Below are 24,446 nucleotides of genomic sequence, written 5' to 3'. Positions count from 1 at the left end.
GCTGAGAGAGAAACCCTGAACTTCATCAGCCTTCTTGAACCAAGGTATCTTTCCCTGGATGCCTTTGATTGGACATTTCTATAGACTTGTTTTAACTGGGACATTTTCTCGGCCTTAGAACTGTAAACTAGCAACTCATTAAATTCCCCTTGTTAAAAGCCATTCCATTTCTGGTATATTGCATTCCAGCAGTTAGCAAACTAGAACAAAGTTGCTACATTTTCCTCTAACTGTTTTATGGTCTTAGACCTAATGTTTAGATCTTTGATCCATTTTGAGTTAACTTTTGTATAGGGTGTGAGATACAGGTCCTCTTTCATTCTTTTGCATATGGATACCCAGTTCTCTAAGCACCATTTACTGAAGAGACTGTTCTGTCCCAAATGAGTTGGCTTGACTGCCTTATCAAAGATCAAATGTCCATAGATGAGAGGGTCTATATCTGAGCACTCTATTCGATTCCATTGGTCAATATATCTATCTTTATGCCAGTACCATACTGTTTTGACCACCGTGGCTTCGTAATATGCCTTAAAGTCAGGCAGCGTGAGGCCTCCAGCTTCGTTTTTTTTCCTCAAGATACTTTTAGCAATTCGGGGCACCCTGCCCTTCCAGATAAATTTGCTTATTGGTTTTTCTATTTCTGAAAAGTAAGTTGTTGGTATTTTGATTGGAACTGCATTGAATCTGTAAATCAATTTAGGTAGAATTGACATCTTAACTATATTTAGTCTTCCAATCCATGAACATGGTATGCCCTTCCATCTATTTAGGTCTTCTGTGATTTCTTTTAACAGTTTCTTGTAGTTTACTTTGTATAGGTCTTTTGTCTCTTTAGTTAAATTTATTCCTAAGTATTTTATTCTTTTAGTTGCAATTGTAAATGGAATTCATTTCTTGATTTCCCCCTCAGCTTGTTCATTACTAGGGTATAGAAACACTACAGATTTTTGAATGTTGATCTTGTAACCTGCCACTTTGCTGTATTCGTTTACTAGCTCTAGTAGTTTTGCTGTGAATTTTTCAGAGTTTTCGACATGTAGTATCATATCATCTGCAAACAGTGATAGTTTTACTTCTTCCTTTCCAATTTTGATGCCTTGTATTTCTTTTTCTTGTCTAATTGCTCTGGCTAGAACTTCCAACACGATGTTGAATAACAGTGGTGATAGTGGACATCCTTGTGTTGTTCCTGATCTTAGGGGGAAAGTTTTCAGTTTTTCCCCATTGAGTATGATATTAGCTGTGGATTTTTCATATATTCCCTTTATCATTTTAAGGAAGTTCCCTTGTATTCCTATCCTTTGAAGTGTTTTCAACAGGAAAGGATGTTGAATCTTGTCAAATGCCTTCTCTGCATCAACTGAGATGATCATGTGATTTTTCTGCTTTGATTTGTTGATATGGTGTATTACATTAATTGATTTACTTATGTTGAACCATCCTTGCATACCTGGGATGAATCCTACTTGGTCATGATGTACAATTCTTTTAATGTGTTGCTGGATTCGATTTGCTAGAATTTTGTTGAGGATTTTTGCATCTATATTCATTAGAGACATTGGTCTGTAGTTTTCTTTTTTTGTAATATCTTTGCCTGGTTTTGGTATGAGGGTGATGTTGGCTTCATAGAATGAATTAGGTAGCTTTCCCTCCACTTCAATTTTTTTGAAGAGTTTGAGCAGGGTTGGTACTAATTCTCTCTGGAATGTTTGGTAGAATTCACATATGAAGACATCTGGTCCTGGACTTTTCTTTTTGGGAAGCTTTTTAATGACTGATTCAATTTCTTTACTAGTGATTGGTTTGTTGAGGTCATCTATTTCTTCTTGAGTCAAAGTTGGTTCTTCATGCCTTTCTAGGAACTTGCCCATTTCATCCACATTGTTGTATTTATTAGCATAACGTTGTTCATAGAATCCTGTTGTTAACTCCTTTATTTCTGTAAGGTCAGTGGTTATGTCTCCTCTTCCAGTTCTGATTTATTTATTTGCATCCTCTCTCTTCTTCTTTTTGTCAATCTTGCTAAGGGCCCATCAATCTTATTGATTTTTTTCATAGAACCAACTTCTGGTTTTATTGATTTTCTCAATTGTTTTCATGTTCTCAATTTCATTTATTTCTGCTCTAATCTTTGTTATTTCTTTCCTTTTACTTGCTTTGGGGTTAGTTTGCTGTTCTTTCTCCAGTTCTTCCAAGTGGACAATTAATTCCTGAATTGTTGCCCTTTCTTCTTTTTTGATATAGGCATTTAGGTCAATAAATTTCCCTCTTAGCACTGCCTTTGCTGCATCCCATAAGTTTTGATATGTTGTGTTTTCATTTTCATTTGCCTCGAGATATTTACTGATTTCTCTTGTAATTTCTTCCTTGACCCACTGGTTGTTTAAGAGTGTGTTGTTGAGCCTCCACGTATTTGTGAATTTTCTGGCACTCTGCCTATTATTGATTTCCAACTTCATTCCTTTATGATCTGAGAAAGTGTTGTGTATGATTTCAATCTTTTTAAATTTGTTGAGACTTGCTTTGTGACCCAGCATATGGTCTATCTTTGAGAATGATCCATGAGCACTTGAGAAAAAGGTGTATCCTGCTGTTGTGGGGTGTAATGTCCTATAAATGTCTGTTAAGTCTACCTCATTTATTGTAATATTCAAATTCTCTGTTTCTTTATTGATCCTCTGTCTAGATGTTCTGTCCATTGATGAGAGTGGGGAATTGAAGTCTCCAACTATTATGGTAGATGTGTCTATTTCCCTTTTCAGTATTTGCAGTGTTTGCCTCACGTAATTTGGGGCATTCTGGTTCGGTGCATAAATATTTATGATTGTTATGTCTTCATGTTGAATTGTTCCTTTTATTAGTAGATAGTATCCTTCTTTGTCTCTTTTAACTGTTTTACATTTGAAGTCTAATTTGTTGGATATTAGTATACTCCTGCTCTTTTCTGGTTGTTATTTGCATGAAATATATTTTCCTAACCTTTCACTTTCAACCTATATTTATCTTTATGTCTAAGATGTGTTTCTTGTAGACAGCATATAGAAGGATCCTGTTTTTTAATCCACTCTGCCAGTCTATGTCTTTTGATTGGGGAGTTCAGTCCAATAACATTTAGTGTTATTACTGTTTGGGTAATACTTTCCTCTACCATTTTGCCTTTTGTATTTTATATGTCATATCTAATTTTCCTTCTTTCTATACTCTTCTCCATACCTCTCTCTTCTGTCTTTTCGGTTCTGACTCTAGTGCTCCCTTTAGTATTTCTTGCAGAGCTGGTCTCTTGGTCACAAATTCTCTCAGTGACTTTTTGTCTGAGAATGTTTTAATTTCTCCCTCATTTCTGAAGGACAATTTTGCTGGATATAGGAGTCTTGGTTGGCAGTTTTTCTCTTTTAGTAATTTAAATATATCATCCCACTGTCTTCTAGCCTCCATGGTTTCTGCTGAGAAATCTACACATAGTCTTATTGGGTTTCCCTTGTATGTGATGGATTGCTTTTCTCTTACTGCTTTCAAGATCCTCTCTTTCTCTGTGACCTCTGACATTCTGACTAGTAAGTGTCTTGGAGAACGTCTGTTTGGATCTATTCTCTTTGGGGTACGCTGCACTTCTTGGATCTGTAATTTTAGGTCTTTCATAAGAGTTGGGAAATTTTCAGTGATAATTTCTTCCATTAGTTTTTCTCTTCCTTCTCCCTTCTCTTCTCCTTCCGGGACACCCACAACATGTATATTTGTGCGCTTCATATTATCATTCAATTCCCTGAGTCCCTGCTCATATTTTTCCATTCTTTTCCCTATAGTTTCTGTTTCTTTTTGCATTTCAGATGTTCCATCCTCCAGTTCACTAATCCTAACCTCTTGAAATCTACCATTGTAGGTTTCCATTGTTTTTTTCATCTCTTCTACTGTATCTTTCATTCCCATAAGTTCTGTGATTTATTTTTTCAGACTTTCCATTTCTTCTTTTTGTTCATTCCTTGCCTTCTTCATGTCCTCCCTCAATTCAGTGATTTGGTTTTTGATGAGGTTTTCCATTTCTCTTCATATATTCTGAATTAGTTGTTTCAGCTCCTGTATCTCATTTGAACTATTGGTTTGTTCCTTTGACTGGGCCATATCTTCAATTTCCCTGGTGTGATTTGTTCTTTTTCGCTGGCGTCTAGACATTTAATTACCTTAATTAGTTTATTCTGGAGATTGCTTTCACTTCTCTTACCTAGGGTTTTCTTGCTAGATGAGTTTGTTGTCTATCTGTTCTTTGACCTTCAGTTCAGCTTTTTCTGGGCCTCTAGGTTAAATTTTGTTTAAGAGAGGGTAATTTTTCAGTTCTTGTTTTCTTGTTTCTTGTCCTGCTTGTAAGGTGCCTTTTCCCTCCCCACCCTTAGGAGGGTCTACATAGGTATTACAGATTCCAGCCAGGTTTTCCCGGACTAAACTGGTCTCCTATCAGGGGGAAGGAGTCACCTGCGTCAGTTTTCCCTGAGGGTGAGACCCAGCAGGTTGAAAGACTTTGCTTTGAAGTCTGTAGGCTCTGTTTTTCTTATCCTGCCCAGCATGTGGTGCTTGTCTGCCTGCAGGTCCCACCAGCAAAAGATGTTGTGGCTCCTTTAACTTTGGAAGGCTCTCCCTGCTTGGGGCATGGTGGAGACTAGAGGAGAGGTTGTAGGCTGGTTTTAATGGCTTCAAATTGCCAAGCCCTGGGTTCTGAATTCCTTGAGAGAGGGATTCCACCTGAGTTGCATTTCACCCCTCCCCTGGGGAAGGCTCAGGCAGCAGACAGCCCTGAAAGCAGTCCGTTTCTGCCTATGCCTGGGGCAGTTGCAGCCTGAGCAGTCCCACCGCTGAATCCAGAGGCAGCCAAGCCTCTGTAGAAACAGCCTCAAAAATCTCTGTTTCGTCCCCTTTCCTCTTTTTCAGTTAGCCCAATAAGCGACCTCTGCCTTGACCAGTTTCTCCTGAGCTGGGGGCCTATTTTTAGTAGTCAGAATTTGTTTATTAATGCCACAATTGGTGTTTGGTTGGACTCAGTCCCTGTTACTGTTAGAGTGACTTTCCTTTCCCTCCAGGAAGCCGCCTGTGAGGGAGGGGTGCGGGGCGCCGGCTGCCGTGGCTTGGGGAACTCACAGTTCCGGAGACTCGCAGCCAGTTCAGCTGGTCCAGACTGGGGTACGCTGTGTGTCTGGTCACTATCGTGGCTCCAGGAGCTGTTCTGTACTGTTTCTGGTTATTTAGTCGTTGTTCTGGAGGACGAACTAAAACACGCACATTGCTAAGCTGCCATCTTGGCCCCTCCCCTCTGCACCTAGTTTTGTTGCTACGGACATAAGCCAATGGTACGTGAACCTCATCTGTTACTGATTTACATCTGCAGTTGGCTAGGAGGCGTGCCTGCTGCAATGAAGGACGTTTGACTTAATTGGCTGATGCTTAAATGAGAGACCGCAACGTAGCACAGTCTAAGCAGCTCGGCATTCCTCATCTCAGCACTTGCAGCTCCGCCCAGGCCTCTGGAGATGCAGAAAGAAGTCACCCGGGGAAAGTTGTTGGAACCCAGGGGCCTGGAGAAAAGGCCAGCAGAGACCATCCTATGCCTTCCCACGTAAGAAAGAACCTCAGAGGAAAGTTAGTTGCCTTTCCTCTGAAGAACTAACAAAATAAATCCCCTTTTATTAAAAGCCAATCCGTCTCTGGTGTGTTGCATTCCGGCAGCTAGCAAACTAGAACAATCCCCAACAGTATTGTGTACATATATGTAAGAATGTTCATAGAAATATTTATTATTTGTAATTACCCAACTAGAAACAACTCAAATAACTATCAAACTATATGATGAATAATTATATTGTGGAACACTCTAACAGTGATGAAAATTAATTGCTGCAACATGAAACAACATGAATAAATCTTAAAGTATGATTGAGTGACAGGAGCCACATTCATAAATGCAAAGATATACAAAACACACCCTATAGATTCCATTTGTATGAAGTTAAAAAAAACTAATCATGAGAGCACGGAAGAGTAATTCAGTGGTAGAATTCCCATCTACCATGTAGGAGACCTGAGCTGGATTTCTGGTCCATGCACTTCCTAAAAAACAAACACACAAGCAAAAACAAACAAACAAAAATTCAACAAATGGTGCTGCAATAACAGGATACTCACATGGAACAATAATGAAATGTGACCCCACCATACAGCATCCAAAAAAAAAAAAAACTAATCTATGATGTTAGATGTCAGGATAGTGATTATCTTTGGAAGGAGAGAGGAAGTAGTGACACGGAGAGGGTATAACTTTTAGCGTGCTGGTAATGTTACATAGATGTGATTCACATTGTGAATATTTCATTAAGTTGCGCACATGATTTATGTGCTTCATGCATGTATGCATCCTATATCTGAATTAAAAATTTATATAAAAATGAAATAAAGGTGCTGGGTACAAATGTAACTTAAAAGGCACAGAAAGTCTTTAAAGACTTTCAAAGCAGATTTAAAATGGCCACACATTTTTGTAGCTCTACCACCAAGGGGTGGTGTCCAGATTGACCTCATGACTTGCTTTGTCTAATAGAATGCAGGGAAAATGATGCCTTATGGGTTTCAGGTCCAGTCCTCAAGAAGTATTACAGTTTCTCTCTCACTCTCTTGGAATCCTGAGGCTTATATGCTATAAAGAACCCCAGTTCAGCCACCTTAAAGAGACCATTTAGGGAGAGAAGCCCAATCATTCTAGCTGACCCAGCAGTCCTGGCATAGCCCCAGACATGAGTGTCCCAGCTGAACCCAGTCCAAACTGATGACCCACAGAATTGTCAGAAAATAAAATGTTTGTTGTTTGAAGCCACTCTGTTTGGGGCTGTTTTTAAAAACAGTGGTACAAAATGGATACAACAACCAGTTACCCTTAGGATAAGATGCACTTTGGAGTATTCATATATATGTGTTCCCTCTTTCTAGACCATCCCCTAGAGCCACCATAACCCACCCCAACACCTTTGCCAAGTTAATCCCCTACACATCTGTTTTGGTTTGCTAAAGCTGCTGGAATGCAGTATATCAAAAATGGGTTGGCTTTTTCAATGGGAATTTATTAGGTTACAAGTTTACAGTTCTAAGACCATGAAAATGTCCAAATTAAGGCATCAAAAGGAAGATACCTTCTCTGGGGAAAGGCTGCTGGCACCCAGGGTTCCTCTGTCACATGGAAGGCACATGGCAACATCTGCTGGCCCTTCTCTCTAAAATGTCTCTGGGCTTCTGTAGGTCCTTGCTTGCTCCTCCTGGGGTGTTACTGTCTCTCTCTGGGCTGTGTATTGGCTCTCTTCAAAATGTCTCTCTAAACATTCCTCTCTCTAATCATCTCTGGGCTTTCTCTGGCTTTACTGTCTTTTTATTTTCTCACAAAGGACTCCAGTAAAGAGGATTAAGGCCCACCTTGAATGGGTGGGTCACAGCTCCACGGAAACAACCTAATCAAAAGGTCCTGCTCACAATAGGTCTGCACCCGCAATAATGGATTAGAAGAACAGAGCTTTTTTGTGATACATAACAGTTTCAAACCAGCAAAGCATCTTTCAGATGTCAGGTTTAATATCACCTTCTCAATGAAGCCATTTCTGAAGCCCAACTGTCATTTATATTATGTCAACATCTTCTATCTCTTCTTATCCCTTTTCATATTTATGTGTCTATCCAGTGGTTAAATGCTTGTGTCCCCAACTAGCTATTAACCTCCAGGTTCCAGCTGCTTTGTTTCTCACTGTATCCTCACCACTTTGAAAAGAGTTCTTGACACTTAAGTATTCAACAAACTCTTCTGGATAATACATGTTAAATATCTTTATACACAAGATAGATTGCAATTCATTCTGATAATCAGGTGTGATATTTTGATTTTGCCTTGACCTTGGTTTTTAGTCTATCAGGAACCACTAAAATATAAATTCAGGGAAACAGGAAATTTATGAAACTTAATTTTCATTCAGAAAGTATAATCTGTTTATTTCTAAATTCAGTCTAGAAGAGGATCTTATCATGTGTTTTTATAAATTTATAAATTATAAATTTCCAAACAAAAGTAGAGAGAACAATGATTAACTGCACCTGCAAAATTTTTTCCAGTTTTGTTTGTCTATTCCCAGTCCTCCCTCTGTTTTTTTTTGCTGGAGTTTAAAACAAATTGTAGACAGACTATCAATGCACCTGCAAATACTTCGGTATGTATATAATGTGTTTTTTTAATATAATAATACTCAACATCCTAAGAAATTCTTGGATGCAAATCTGGTACTGCGCAGGATTACTTTTACAAAAAATTTCAGCCCTGGAATTTCCCACAAATACATTTAATATTCACCAATGGTCTTAAAAATGCCGTCAGTTATGGCACTGAAGTAATTAAAACTTTCTACACCTGCCTCAATCAAGATGATGGAGTGAGACACTTCAGGGCTCCATTTCCCCACAGTAGCTTTGAACAACCAGCAAAAACTGGCAGCAACATTTTTCTCACAGCTCGCAAAGACAGATAAAGGACTACAGTAATAGGGAGAGGGCTGAATCAAGAATAAGGCCACGTAAAAGTGGTGGGATCTTGGGGCACCCTGACAGGCCTCTCCCCTGACCCTTTACTTGCTCAGCATGGAGCTGGCCTATGCTCCCATTGTGGATCCCCGGTCCTGATTCAGAAGGGAGTAAAGTAATCCTCCTGAGCAAACTGGGAACATGTATGTCTGGGCCAATCTGTTTGGTGCTGGCCTGAGGGTCTCACTGTCCCAGAATTTGCCCCACGTGTAGACGGCAGCTCACAAAGTTCTCCTACAGAACAATGGGGGAGAGCAGTAAAGTGACTGCATAGGGCTAGGGATTGCTGGTTGTAGGACATACTGCGCAGCACCCAGACCATGAGGAAACTGTTTCTAAGGGAAGAGGGGATATTTGGAACTGTGTAGATGGTAGACCCCTAGAACTTGGCCTAGAACTATTCATTGAACTCATTGGATAAGCTCCCAAGAAGAGCACCTACACAGGTCTATCTGCAAAGACTGGGAAAGGAATTTTCTTTTTTTGTTAGCCACTGGCATTCAAGGAAAGCTCTCTCATATCACTAGCTATATAAAAGCTTGAGTATCAGAAGCCTCAAAAACTAAATTCCAATAATAGATTAAAATATCAAAAAAAAAACAGGTTTCAATAAAAAGTCTACAAAACATAACAAAGAAACAGGAAGTGATGGCTCAGGCAAAGGAGAAGACTAAAGCATTAGAAAGCATCAGTGAGGAGGATGAGATATGGGACATACCAGGCAAATACTTTAAATAAATGGTCTTAAATATGCTCAGAGAGCTAAAGGAAAACACGGACAAAGAACTAAATGAAATCAGGAAAATGATAAATGAACCCAAAGAGAATATCAATAGAGAGATGGAACTTAGGAAAAGGAACCAAATAGAGCTGAAGACCACAGTACTGGAAACAATTGAAATTATTCAGTCTGAGGAACAAAAAGAGGAAAGAATGAAGAAGGTGAAAAGGAACCTGTTGGACAACATCAAATATACCAATATACACATTATGGGAGTTCCAGAAGAAGAAAGAGAGAAAGGAACAGAGGGAACATTCAGGAAATAACGTGAAAACTTCACAAATGTAACAAAAGATATAAATATATACATCCAAGATGCTCAACAAGCTCCAAACAAGATAAAACAAAACAGATCCACACCACACTATGCTATAATCACACTGTCAAATGCTAAAGATAAAGAAAGAAGCAATGTGTCCCATACAAGGAAGCCTCAATAAGAGTAAGTAATGATTTATCATCAGAAACCATGGAGGCAAGAAGGAAGTAGGAAAACATATTTAACATGCTGAAAGCAAATAAATAAATAAATAATTTTTTAAAAGTGAAAAGAAAAAAAAGAAGAAAGAGCAAAAATCAAGGCCTTAACCACTCATCTGGAGAAGCTAGGGAAAGAATAACAGACTAACCAAAAAGAAATTAACAGAAGAGATAACAAAGATTGAAGAAGAAATAAATGAACTGAAATCCAACCAGCAGAGAAACAGGGGAGGGACCTGCATGCTAGGCTTAGGGTATAAAATCTGAGGCATTCTATTACCTGGCATGCCAGCCATATTTCAGTTGTGTGCCCATTCTTGCAAGATCGTGAATAAATTCTTTTCTTCTCTAAAAAAGAAAAAAAGAAAGAAAAAAATGAAATGAACAACAACAAAAAAAAACAATAGGGAGAATAAATAGAACCAATAACAGCAAAGGACCCTTGGCTAGGCTGACAAAAAAGAGAGAGAGAGAAAAGACAAAAATAAAACCAGAAATGAGTGGGAGGTCATTACCACAGACCCTGAAGAAATTTTTAAAAATTATAAGAGGATACTATGAACAACTATATATGAACACACTAGACAATCAGATGAAATGGACAATTTCCTAGAAACACATGAACAATCTATACAGACTTGAGAAGAAATAGAAGACCTCCACAAACCAATCACAAGTAAAGAAAGTCAATCAGTCATCAAAAACCTTCCTACAAAGAAAAGCTCTGGGCCAGATGGCTTCAAAGAGGAATTTTATGAAACATTACAAAAATAACTAACACCATTCCTGCTCAAATTCTTCCAAAAAGAAACTGAAGAAAATGGAACACTACCTGTGCCAGTTTGAAAACTATTGTGTACCCCAGAAGAGCCTTGTTATTTAATCTTCATTCAGTATTGCTGGGTGGGATCTTTTTTATTGTTTCCATGGAGATGTGACTCACCCAGTTGTGGGTGGTACCTTTTGATTAGGTGATTTCCATGGAGATGTGTCTCAACCCATTCAAGGTGGGGTTGCTTACTGGAGTCATTTAAGAGGGAATCATTTTGGAAAAAGCTTCAGTACTGACAGAGCCCACACAGCCAGAGACCTCCGGAGATGCAGATGGAAAATACCCCCAGGGAAGCCTTATGAAATGAGGAGAGAAAGCTAGCAGACGTTGCCATGTTCTTTCGGCTGATAGAGAAACACCGAACTTCATCGGCCCATTCTTTGAAGTTAAGATATCTTCCTATGGATGCCTTAGTTTGGACATTTTTATATCCTTAGAACTGTAAATGTGCAACTTAATAAATTCCCTTTTAAAAAGCTGTTCCATTTTTGGTATGTTGCATTCAGGCAGCTTTAACAAAGCAAAACACTGCCTAATTCATTTCATGATGCTAACATCACTCTAATGCCAAAACTGGATAAACATACTACAAGAAAGGAAAACTACAGGCCAATCTACCTGATTAATACAGATGCAAAAATTCTCAACAAAATACTTGCAAATTGAATCCAACAACACATTAAAATAATTATATACCACGACCAAGTGCTGTTTATTTCAGGCATGCAAGCATGGTTCAAAACAAGAAAATCAATCAACATAATACAACACATTAACAAATCAAAAGGGGAAAATCACATGATCATCTCCATTAATGGCAAAAACGTTTTGACAAAGTTCAGCATCCTTTTCTCATAAAAACACTTCAAAAGGTAGGAATAGAAGGAAACTTCTTCAATACGATAAAGGGTATATGAAAAAGCCACAGCCAGCATCATACTCAACTTTGAGAGACTGAAAGCCTTCCCCTTAAGTTCAGTAATGAAATAAAGATGTCCACTGTCACCACTATTATTCAACATTTTGCTAGAAGTTCTAGCTAGGGCAATTTTGTAAACAAATAAATAAATGGCATCCAAGTAGGAAAGGAAGAAGTAAAACTCTCATCATTTGCAGATGACATGATCCTAGATTTGGAAAGTCCTGAGAAATCTATGACAAAGCTACTTGAGCTAAAAAAAAATTCAGCAAAGTGGCAGGATACAAGATTACTGCACAAAAATCAGTAATATTTCTATATTCTAATAATGACCTAGTCACGGAGGAAATTAAAAAAATCCATTCACAAAAGCAACTATCTAGGAACTTAACCAACGATGTAAAGCACCTGTACACAGAAACTTATAAAACATTGTTAAAAGAAATCAAAGAAGACCTAAAATAGGTGGAAAGACATCCCATATTCATGGAAAGGTAAGCGAAATGTAGTTAAGATGTCAATTCTACCCAAATTGATCTACAGACTCAAAACAATACCAATCAAAATTCCAACAACCTACTTGTTGACTTGGAAAAGCTAGTCACCAATTTATTTGGAAGGGAACAGGGCCTCAAATAGCCAAAAATATCCTAAAAAGGAAGAATGAAGTAGGAGGACTTACATTTCCTGATTTTAAAGCCTATTATAAAGCCACAGTGGTCAAACAGCATGGTATTGGCACAAAGAGAGACTTATTGATCAATGGAATCAAACTGAGAGTTCAAAAATGGACCCCAGATCTAAAGTCAATTGATTTTAATTAATTAATTAATTTTATTTTTTAAAATATGGAACGCTTCACAGATTTGCGGGTCATCCTTGTGCAGAGCCCATGCTAATCTTCTCTGTATCATTCCAATTTTAGTATATGTACTGCCAAAGCAAGCACTAAAGTCAACTGATTTTTGCCAAGGCCCCCAAATCCACTGAACTGGGAAGGAATAGTTTCTTTAATAAATGGGGCTGGGAAAATTGAATATTCATGCCCAAAGGAATGAAAGAGGATCTCTATATAAAAATTAACTTAAAGTGGATTAAAGATCTAAATATAAGAGCCAGTACCACAAAACTCCTAGAAGAAAATATAGAGAAAGACCTTCAAGACCTAGTAATATGAGACAGCTTCTTAGAGCTTACACCCAAAGCACAAGCAATGAAAGAAAAAGTAGATAAATGGGAACTCCTCAAGACTGAACACTTCTGTGTTTCAAAGGACTTCATCAAAAAGGTGAAGAGACAGCCAACTCAATGGGAGAGAATATTTGGAAACTATATTATCTGATAAGGTTTTGATAATCAGAATAATAAAGAAATCCTACAACTCAATAAAAGGACAAACAACCCAATTATATAATGAGCAAAATATATGAATAGACATTTTTCTAAAGAGGAAATAAAATGGGTAAAAAACACATGAAATGATGTTAATCCTCATTAGCTATTAGGAAAATGCAAATAAAACCTCAATGAGAACTCATTTCACATCTATAAGAATGCCTGCTATCAAACAATCAGGAAACCACAAATGTTGCAGAGGATATGGAGAAAATGGATCACTTATTCACTGCTCATGGGAATATAAAATTGTATAGCTACCTGTGGAAGACAGTTTAGTGATTCCTCAGAAAACTAAATATCGAGTTGTGCCATGACCCAGCAATTCCACTGCTTGGTAAGTACCCAGAAGATCTGAAAGCAGTGACATGAACAGACATTTGCACACTGATGTTCATAGCAACATTATTCACAATTGCTAAAAGATGGAAACAATCCAATGTCCATCTGCAGATGAGTGGATAAAAAAAATGTGGTATATACATGCGATGGAATATTATACGGCATAATAAATGATGTCCTGAAGCTCGTGACAACATGGATGAACCCTGGAACAATGCTCAGTGAAATAAGTTAGACACAAAAAAACAGATATTGTATGATTTCACTAATATGAACCACACAGAAAATGTAAACTCAAAGTCTTGAAATGTAGAATAAAGGAGAGCTAGAGACAGACAGAAGCTAGAAAAGGAGGAGCAGTTATCCAATATGTACATATTTATTAACAAGGTTGATCTTAAATGTTTGGGTATGGTTAGAGCTGATGGTAGTTCATTATTGGGATTATAGGTAATAGTGCCTGTTGAAGGTGCATATGATTGAAAGGGGTTGTCTAAAGTCATGTATCTCACCGATTAAGACTACAAATATAAACAAATTCTTGCATGAACTACTTCAAACGTATGACACTTGTATATAAAGAGTTAATATTAGAACGGTATAGGGGAAAATTATCTATTGCATGCTATGGACTATATTAAACAGGAATACCTTATTAGTATCACACCAATTCTAGGGGTAAATAATTGAGGGGGGAGATAAGGGATATGGGGCGTTTGGGATTTTCTTTTATGTATGGTGGCATATATCTGTTTTTTTCTCTTTGGAGCAATGAAAATTGCCTAAAATTGAGAGCGAGGATTATTGTACAACTAAGCAAGGATACTGTGAGACACTGATTGCAAACATTGGATAGAATATATGGTATATGAATATGTCTCAACAAAAACCACAGAGTCAAAATAAATACACAGGAAGATAAAAGTGCTGGAGAAGATGTGGAGCAAGAGGTGCACCTGTTCAATGCTGGCAGGGATATAGAACGGCACAGCCCCTCAGGAGGGTAATGTAGCATATCCACGGGAGACTAAATATAGAGCTGCCAAAGGTTTAGGCACTGCCATTACTAGGAATATACTCAGAAGAACTGAAAGCAGGGACATGAGTAGACATCTGCACACTGATGTTTATGGTGGCATTATTCATAATAGCCAAAGGATAAAGCCAAAGGGTCCACCGACTGAGAAGTGGAAGGACAAGCTGTGATGTATACATACAATGGAATATTGTGCAGCTACAGAAAGGATTGAAGTCATGAGGAATGCAATGAGGTGAATGAACCCTGATGACATTATATTGAGCAAAATAAACCTGAAACAAAAGGATAAATATTGTATGGTCTCACTTAGAAAATGCTAATAAGAAAACTAGGGCCTAGATTTTAAGCTCTTACAGTCACATTAGTTTCTGAGTTTTAAGTTTTATTTCTAAATTCTGAGATGCTGTGCCCTTTGTATATAACTTGTTAGTTCCTTGGATTATGGGTACCTGTGTGACACCTAAGACTCGGAGATAGAGTTTTACAGCTCTGAAAGTTGGCATTACTCTATATAGTAACTGTTGAAAAAGATGCAAAAAAGTCAGACTTCAATTAGAAATATGAATGAAGCTGATCTGGTTGGAACTAAGATAAATCAGAATACATGTTACAGGGTAAAGGATGATATTATCTGTATTTTAAAACTTCAACTTCTGTGTGAGACCAAAGGAAGGGATGTTTATTTTGCCCCCAGATTAAATTTTCTGTGGCACACTAACTAAATTAACCTATCTGGCCAGTTTATTAAACAACGTAAATACATCGAGCCTATAATAGGGAACGAGATCTGATGATTCTGTATAGCTTAAGGTAAAGCACGATACATTCCAGAGTATTTGGAGCAGATAATAAAAAAGTATTTGCAAAGTTCCTTAAGGGATTGGAGAAAAAATATGGAACTGTTAAACTTTAAACTCCCACACCTGGGAAATTCCTGATATTCTCTCAAGCACTGGGGACTCCCAACTTAATAAGCCAAACCCTTGATCTTGAGGCTGGCCCTTATGAAACTGATTTCTGTAAGGGTAAAGCTAAGCCTACTTATAAACATGCTTAAGAGTCACCCCCAGAGAACCTCTTTTTGTTGTTCAGATGTGGCTTCTCTCTACACCAACTTTGCAGATCAACTCACTACCTTCCCCTCTACGTGAGACTTGACTTTTAGGAATATAAGTCTCCCTGGGAATGTGGGACATGACTCCCAGGGATGAGCCTGACACTGGCATGGGATTGAGAATGCCTGCTTCACCAAAAGAGGGAAAAGAAATGTAATAAAATAAGGTTTCAGTGGCTAAGATATTTCAAATAGAACTGAGAGGTCATTCAGGAGGTTACTTTAATGCAAGCTTCAGCCAGATGTTACAAATTGCTACAGCATGCCAAGTCCCAGTCAATAGTATCACTGAAAATCCTAAAGACAAAACAGGGCTCTGTCTAAGACTCTATAAAAGTTTTACTTATTAAGTTTATTTTTCAGAAACTTAAGACCTCCAGATTGTTCCTATGTCCAGATTGTTCCTTTTGTTCCTATAAAACCCTGAAACTTAGAAGAACCAGTCTCTCCCAAAACATCTACCACTTGCATTCCCTTACCCCATAATGTCAACACCTCTTTTCAATATGAAGAAGTTAGAATGGTCATTGCCCAAATATCTCTGAAGATTGACAGAATGATCAAATGGGAGGGAGGAATTTTAATAGACAAGTTAGGATTTAACAAATGTTATGACTACTGAATCATTAAATAGATATTTCTTTTATTTTCTAACGTTATTAGAACAGCCAGAAGGAAATGCCGGGAATAGTGGATCTGTAGTCCATACTACACTTTGAAATTTGCTCTATAACTAAATTGTTAAACAGAACTTGTATTTTTAATATCCAGTTCCACTTTTTATATCCTGTATATGCAAATGCATAAAATGTAATGATAAATCAGTGGCCCAGGACTCAATGTATAAACATGTAATTTGTGTCAAAACTACATAAAGATGGCGTGATCTTTATGTAGATCTTTATGTAAATCTTTATGGGGTGACAGAGGGATTTGGAAACATAGTGTGTAGATAGATTGACTGTATGTAATTTATGACAAGAACTATAAAGGTGGGGGGATGGAGGGGGATGGGAACATAGTTTACGTATGCTATTGCGGTTATTAAATTGGTATCAAAGCAAAGGAGACTATTATAGAGTTAGGATGTTAAATTTAAGCCCTATGGTAACTACAAAAGAAAAATATCAGAGAATATACAAATTCATAGAAACAGAAAGTAGAGTACAGGTTACCAGGGGTACAGGGCAGGGCCAATGGGGAGCTAATGCAAAATGAGTGCAGGGTTTCTGTTTGGGTGAAGGGAAAGTGATAGTAATGGATGGTGGTGAGGGTACTGCAGCACTGTGCATGTGACTAATACCCCTGAATGGTGAGTCTGGAAGGGGCTAGGATGGGAAAATGTATGTTGTATATTACAACAATTAAGAAAAAGAAATAAAGAAACAGAAACTGAAGAGATAATGACAATTAAATGCAATACATGATACTGGATGAGATCTAAGAATGAAGGAGAAAAGGCTCAAAAGGACTTTATTGGGAAATAAGAAAATATTGAAATATAGAATGTAAGCTTTATATCAATGTTAAATTTCTTAAACTTGCTAACTGCACTTAAGGTGATTTCCTTATTTGTAGGAAATATAAACGGAATTTTTATCTGTTCAGGAGAATGATGTGTGCAACCTGCTCTCAGCTGTTCTAAAATTAGATAGATAGATAGATAGATAGATAGATAGATAGATAGATAGATAGATAGATAGATAGAAAGTATGATACAGTAAAGGAGGAAAAATGTTGGAATTCATGGATATTCATGCCCATTCCAATCAAGCTCTGCCCCCAGTCTTTCCCAAAAACTCATTTTAGCAAGATCCAGTAAACACCATGCTTAGATCCAGTGGTTAATTTTCAGCTTCCTTGACTATCAGATTCTGATCCTTCTCTCCCACTTTTTTTACTGGGTTCCCATTACCCCACACTTTTTTTTTTTTAACATTTCTATTGTATAATACAACATATATACAAAGCAAAGAAATGAAAACAAAAGGAATAGCTTTCAAAGCTCTCTTCAACAAGTAGTTACAGGACAGATCCCAGAGTTGGTCATGGGCTACCATATGATCCTCTCAGATTTTTCCTTTTAGCTGCTCCAGAATATAGGAGGCTAGAAGGCATAAATATATTTTTTTCCTTTTTGCGAAAAATAACATATATACAAAAAAGCAATAAATTTCAAAGCATAGTGCCACAATTAGTTGTAGAACATATTTCAGAGTTCGACATGGGTTACAATTCCACTATTTTTGGCTTTTGCTTCTAGCTGTTCTAAAATACTGGAGACTAAAAGAGATATCAATTTAATGATTCAGCAGTCATATTCGTTTGCTAAATCCTATCTTCTCTGTATAACTCCACCAACACCTTTGATTTTTCTATCCCTCTCTTTAGGAGTGTTTGGGCTATGGCCATTCTGACATTTTCATGTTGGAAGGGTCTGTCAATAATATGAGTTAGGGAGATGGAACTATCTGATGATCTGGAGAGGCTGGGCCTTCTAGATTTCAGGATTTATCTTTTTCAGGGACCCATCTGGAAATTGCAGGTTTCTGGAAAGTTACACTAGTATATGGAACCTGTCATGGTCAGGTTCATGTGTCAACTTGGCCAAGTGGTGGTGTCTGTTTGTCTGGTTGGTCAAGTGCTGGCTTGTCTGTTGCGATGAGGACATATCATAGAATTAAATCATGATCATGTCAGCTACACCCACATTCTACAGCTACATTCCACTTGTAATTAGCCAAGGGGGAGTGTCTTCTGCAATGAGTGATGCTTGATCTGATCACTGGAAGCCTTTTAAGGAGGATTCAGAAGAGACAGGCTCTTCCTGTTTCGGCTTGTGAACTTCTCCTGTGGAGTTCGTCCAGACCCTCCATCGGAATTGTTGGCTTCACAGCCTACTTTGCGGATTTTGGACTCTGTGCTCCTGTGGTCACATGACACTCTTATAAATTTTACATTTGCGAGTGTTCCCTGTTGATTCTGTTTCTCTAGAGAACCCTAACTAATACATCTTGGTACCAGGAGTGGTTCTTAAGAAACAGAATCTTAAAAATGGGTTTTTATGAATGGTTTTCTACTCTGACTGGACTCACAAACACTAAGGACTCTGATTCTCATAATCAGAATGACACTCCCAATCCATGGAGGGAGTTGGCAAAAGAGGTAGTCAAAATATCACCATTCGATTCTCCTAATGCTTCGCTTGTTCGAAGCCAGGCTCTGGGGGATAATGCTTTTGACACCTTTACAGGTTTTGTAGAAATAAGAGGTATAGAGATGTTGGTTGGTTGTTGTTAGATACACTGAAAAGGATGGGCTTAAGGCTTCAAACGAGAAGCTTAAGCGCCGTCTGAAAGATGTAGACGTTTCTATGAGTTACCTCAAGGAAAATCTTATTTCCTGTAGCCTTAGACTTGAGATCTCTGAAAATCAGACTCAGAATCTTATTGTTAGAGTAGCAACTTTACAATGTAAACTGAAATCTCAATCTTGCATGGTGTCTGCCGTTAAAGTGAGGGCATTGATTGGAAAGGAGTGGAACCCTGAAAAATGGGATGGTTACATATGGATTGATAATGATGTTGGGGGTGAGGTTGAAACCCTAGATCATGCTGAGTCTTCTCTAGCTAACCTTGTAATAGTTTTCCCTGAGGACATAACCACCCCACCTCCAGCCTGCCTTGAGGAATTGGCCACCCAGCCTCCTCCTGAAGGGATTAGCCTTAGAGTGATTAATCCTGTTTCACCAGATGAAACTGCAAACGAAGGCCCGGAAGCAAATGGCTTGGAAGATATTTCTAATTCTTTTCATGACCCACCCCCACCACCCCTCATTTCTTCCAGACCTGTAACTAGACTAAAAGTCCCAACAAGCCCCTGAAGATGAGGTACAAAGTATCACACATGAGGAGGTATGTTATACTCCAAAAGAACTGTGTGAATTTTCCAATTTATATAGGCAGAAATCAGGGGAATATGTGTGGCAATGGATTTTAAGGGTGTGGGATAATGGTGGGAGGAATGTAAGGCTGGATCAGGCTGAATTTATTGATATGGGCCCACTAAGCAGAGATTCTGCATTCAATGCTATAGCTCAAGCAGTTAGAAAAGGTATTAACACTTTGTTTGGATGGCTGGTTGAAACATGGATCAAAAGGTGGCCAACATTACCTGAGGTTGAAAAGCCAGAATTGCCCTAGTTTAATGTAGATGTGGAGATCCAGAGGCTTAGAGAGATTGGAATGTTAGAGTGGATTTATCATGCAAAGCCTGCTCTTATACCCCAGGAATGTCCAGAGGATGCACCTTTTACCAGAACAGTGAGAAATAAATTTGTGAGACTAGCACCATCATCCCTAAAGAGCTCTGTAGTTGCAATTCTCTACAGATATTACTGTAGGAACTGCTGTCACTGAGCTGGAATCCTTAAACACAATGGGGATGACAGGATCCCGAGTTGGCAGAAGCCAGGTGGCAGTACTTAATCGCCAAAGACAGGGTAGACGTGGCTATTATAATAGACAGCAAATTCAAAGCAGGCGTCAAAATTGTATGATACGCAGAGATTTGTGGCTTTGGCTGGTAAATCATGGGGTACCTAGAAATACAATAGAAGGGCAGTGTGCTGGCTTGAAAGGAAGTATACCCCCTAAGAAAAGCCATGCTTTAATATAAATCCCATTTCGTAAAGGTAGAATAATCCCTATTCAATACTGTATATTTGAAACTGTAATGAGATCATCTCCCTGGTTGATGTGATTTAATCAAGAATGGTTGTTAAACTGGATTAGGGGATGACATGTCTCCACCCATTTGAGTGGGTCTTGATTAGTTTCTGAAGTCCTATAAAAGAGGAAATATTTTGGAGAATGAGAGATTCAGAGAGAGCAGAGAATGCTGCAGCATCATGAAGCAGAGAGTCCACCAGCCAGCAACCTTTGTAGATGAAGGAAAACGCCTCCCAGGGAGCTTCATGAAACAGGAAGCCAGGAGACAAAGCTAGCAGATGATGCCAGTGTTCGCCATGTGCCCTTCCAGCTGAGAGAGAAGCCCTGACTGTGTTTGCCATGTGCCATCTCACTTGAGAGAGAAACCCTGAACTTCATCGGCCTTCTTGAACCAAAGTATCTTTCCCTGGATGTCTTTGATTGGACATTTCTATAGACTTGCTTTAATTGGGACATTTTCTCAGCCTTAGAACTGTAAATTTGCAACTCATTAAATTCTCCCTTTTAAAAGCCATTCCGTTTCTGGTATATTGCATTCCAGCAGCTAGCAAACCAGAACAGGCAGTCTACTAAATTCTTGTTCAAGCTGTATAAACAAGAGTTCTAGGTCAAGTGAACAGAAGTCTAACCTGAATTACAAAAACACAGAGTCATGGCACCTTAATCAATTTCCAGACTTGAAACAGTTTACAGACCCAGAGCCCCTTGAATGAAGGGGAGGCCAGGTCCCTTTGAGTGAGAACTCTGTTACACTGCCACAAATTTATGCTGTTAATCTTCCTCCAAGCCTTCCCCAAGGAGACCGACGGCCTTTTACCAGGGTAATTGTGCATTGGGGAAAAGGAAATGATCAGATATTTTGGGGATTATTAGACACTGGTTCAGAAGTGACATTAATTCCAGGGGACTCAACATGTCACTCTGGACCACCAGTCAGAGTGGGGGCTTATGGAGGCCAGGTGATCAATGGAGTTTTAGCTCAGTTCCGTCTCACAGTGGGTCCAGTGGGCCCCCGGACCCATCTTGTAGTTATTTCCCCAGTTCCAGAATGTTTAATTGGTATAGACATACTGAGCAACTGGCAGAATCCCCACATTGGCTCTCTAACTCGTGCAGTGAGGGCTATCATGGTTGGAAAGGCCAAGTGGGAGCCACTAGAACTGCCCCTACCCAGCAAAATAGTAAATTAGAATCAATACCAGATTCCTGGAGGGACTGCAGAGATTACTGCCACTCTTCAGGACTTGAAGGATGCAGGGGTGCTGATTCCCACCACATCCCCATTCAACTCTCCTATTTGGCCTGTGCAGAAAACAGATGGATCTTGGAGGATGACAGTGGATTATCGTAAGCTCAACCAGGTGGTAACTCCAATTGCAGCTGCTGTTCCAGATGTGGTATCATTGCTTGAGCAAATGAATACATCCCCTGGAACCAGGTATGCAGCTATTGATCTGGCAAATGCTTTTTTCTCAATAGCTATTAGTAAGGACCACCAGAAACAGTTTGCTTTCAGCTGGCAAGATCAGCAATATACTTTCGCTGTCCTACCTCAGGGGTATATCAACTCTCCAGCCCTATGTCATAATCTTGTCCACAGGGACCCTGATCGTTTCTCCCTCCCACGAGACATAACACTGGTCCATTATATTGATGATATCATTTTGATTGGACCTAGTGAGCAAGAAGTAGCAACTACTCCAGATTTACTGGTAAGGCATTTGCGTGTCAGAGGATGGGAAATAAATTCAACAAAAATACAGGGGCCTTCCACCTCAGCGAAATTTCTAGGTGTCCAGTGGTGTGGGGCATATCGAGATATCCCTTCTAAGGTGAAGGATAACTTGCTGCATCTGGCCCCTCCTACAACCAAAAAAGAGGCACAATGCCTAGTTGGTCTTTTTGGATTTTGGTGACAACATATTCTTCATTTGGGTGTGCTACTCTGGCCCATTTATCGAGTGACCAGAAAAGCTGCTAATTTTGAGTGGGGACCTGAACAAGAGGAGGCTCTGCGATAGGTCCAGGCTGCTGTGCAAGCTGCTCTGCCACTTGGGCCGTATGATCCAGCAGATCCAATGGTGCTGGAAGTGTCAGTGGCAAATAGAGATGCTGTCTGGAGCCTTTGGCAGGCCCCTATAGGAGAATCACAATGCAGACCCTTAGGATTTTGGAGCAAAGCCTTACCATCTGCTGCTCTCCTTTTGAGAAACAGCTTTTGGTCTGCTGCTGGGCGTTAGTAGAGACTGAACGCTTAACCATGGGCCACCAAGTTACCATAAGACCTGAGTTGCCTATCATGAGCTGGGTGTTGTCTGACCCACCAAGCCATAACATTGAGTATGTGCAGCAGCACTCTATTGTAAAATGGAGATGGTATATACGAGATAGGGCCAGAGCAGGTCCTGAAGGTACAAGAAAGTTACATGAAGAAGTGGCCCAAATGCCCATGGTCTCCACTCCTGCCACATTACCTTCTCTTTCCCAGACCAGAGCTATGGCCTCTTGGGGAGTTCCTTACAGTGAATTGACTGAGGAAGAGAAAACCCGGGCCTGGTTTACAGATGGTTCAGCACAATATGCAGGTTCCACCAGAAAGTGGACAGCTGCAGCATTACAACCCCTTTCTGGGGTGTCCTTGAAGAACAGTGGTGAGGAAGAATCCTCCCAGTGGGCAGAACTTCAAGCAGTGCACCTGGTTGTTCATTTTGCTTGGAAGGAAAACTGGCCAGAGGTGCATTTGTATAATGACTCATGGGCTGTTGCTAATGGTTTGGCTGGATCGTCAGGGACTTGGAAAGACCATAACTGGAAAATTGGTTATAAAGAGGTTTGGGGAAGAAGTATGTGGACAGACCTTTCTGAGTGGGCTAAAAACATGAAGCTATTTCTGTCCCATGTGAATGTACACCAGAGGGTGACTTCAGCAGAAGAAGGTTTTAATAATCAAGTGGATAAGATGACCCGTTCTGTGGATACCTGTCAGCCTCTTTCCCAAGCAACTCCTTTCATTGCCCAATAGGCTCATGAACAAAGTGGTCATGGTGGGATGGAGGTTATGCATGGGCTCAGCAACATGGACTTCCACTTACCAAGGCTGACCTGGCTTCAGCCACTGCTGAGTGCCCAATCTGCCAGCGGCAGAGACCCACACTCAGCCCCCGATATGGCACCATTCCCTGAGGTAACCAGCCAGCTACATGGTGGCAGGTTGATTACACTGGACCACTCCCTTCATGGAAGGGGCAGCAATTTGTTCTAACTGGAATAGACACATACTCTGGATATGGGTTTTCTTTCCCTGCACGCAATGCTTCTACCAAAACTACCATCCATGGGCTTACAGAATGCCTTATCCATCGTCATGGTATTCCACATAGCATCGCTTCTGATCAAGGAACACAATTTACAGCAAATGAAATGCAGGTATGGGCACATGCTCATGGAATTCTCTGGTCTTACCATGTTCCTCATCATCCAGAAGCAGCTGGATTGATAGAACGGTGGAATGGCCCTTTGAAAACTCAATTACGGTGCCAACTAGGTGGCAATACCTTGAAAGGCTGGGGTAATGTTCCCCAGGAAGCTGTATATGCTCTTAATCAGAGTCCGCTATATGGTGCTGTTTCTCCCATAGCCAGGATCCATGGGTCCAGGAACTAAGGGATGGAAATGGGTGTGGTACCACTCACTATTTCCCCTAGTGATCCACTAGGAAAATTTTTTGCTTCCTGTCCCTGCGGCCCTGAGCTCTGCTGGTCTACAGGTTTTAGTTCCAAAATGGAGAGTGCTTCCTCCAGGAGAAACAACGATTCCACTGAACTGGAAGTTAAGACTGCCACCTGGTCACTTTGGGCTACTTATGCCACTGGATCAACAAGCCAAGAAGGGGATTACATTATTGTCTGGGGTGACTGACCATGACTATCAGGGGGAAGTAGGACTGCAACTACATAATGGAGGTAAAGAAGAGTTTTCTTGGAATATAGGAGACCTCTTAGAGCATCTTTTAGTACTACCACGCCTTGTGATTAAAATCAATGGAAAATGCAACAACCCAATCCAGGCAGGACTACCAATGGCTCTGAAACTTCAGGAATGAAGGTTTGGGTCACCCCACCAAGCAAAGAACCACGTCCAGCTGAAGTGCTTGCTGAGGGTAAAGCGAACATGGAATGGGCAGTGGAAGAAGGTAGTGATAAATATAAACTTCGACCAT

The 24,446-nt window shown here is 39.6% G+C and overlaps 1 protein-coding gene, 1 long non-coding RNA gene and 1 other non-coding gene across 6 annotated transcripts in view; 1 reads left to right on the top strand and 2 right to left on the bottom strand.

The window, feature by feature from the left end:
* The window catches only part of LOC143666960 (uncharacterized), a 120,826-nt gene that overhangs the window by 66,145 nt on the left and 30,235 nt on the right, over positions 1-24,446 (bottom strand). The window contains exon 6 of one of the 4 annotated variants that reach the window (XR_013167796.1): positions 10,118-10,204. The exons of the other annotated variants lie outside the window; for them this stretch is intronic. This is a non-coding gene — a long non-coding RNA (uncharacterized LOC143666960). Of the gene's footprint in view, positions 1-10,117; positions 10,205-24,446 lie in introns of those variants that run through there. 4 annotated transcript variants of the gene reach the window in all.
* LOC143666958 (oncomodulin) overlaps positions 1-24,446 on the top strand; it is a 120,665-nt gene that overhangs the window by 73,676 nt on the left and 22,543 nt on the right. The gene's annotated exons all lie outside the window — the stretch shown is intronic.
* Positions 12,450-12,556, bottom strand: LOC143667873 (U6 spliceosomal RNA). The gene has a single exon (XR_013168181.1). It is a non-coding gene; the product is annotated as a U6 spliceosomal RNA (small nuclear RNA).

The sequence above is a fragment of the Tamandua tetradactyla genome, chromosome 23 (assembly GCF_023851605.1).
Source record: "Tamandua tetradactyla isolate mTamTet1 chromosome 23, mTamTet1.pri, whole genome shotgun sequence".
Classification (NCBI taxonomy): Eukaryota; Metazoa; Chordata; class Mammalia; order Pilosa; family Myrmecophagidae; genus Tamandua; species Tamandua tetradactyla.
The sequence above is the reverse complement of the archived record's forward strand: the minus strand, read 5'-3'. Positions and strand labels throughout refer to the sequence as shown.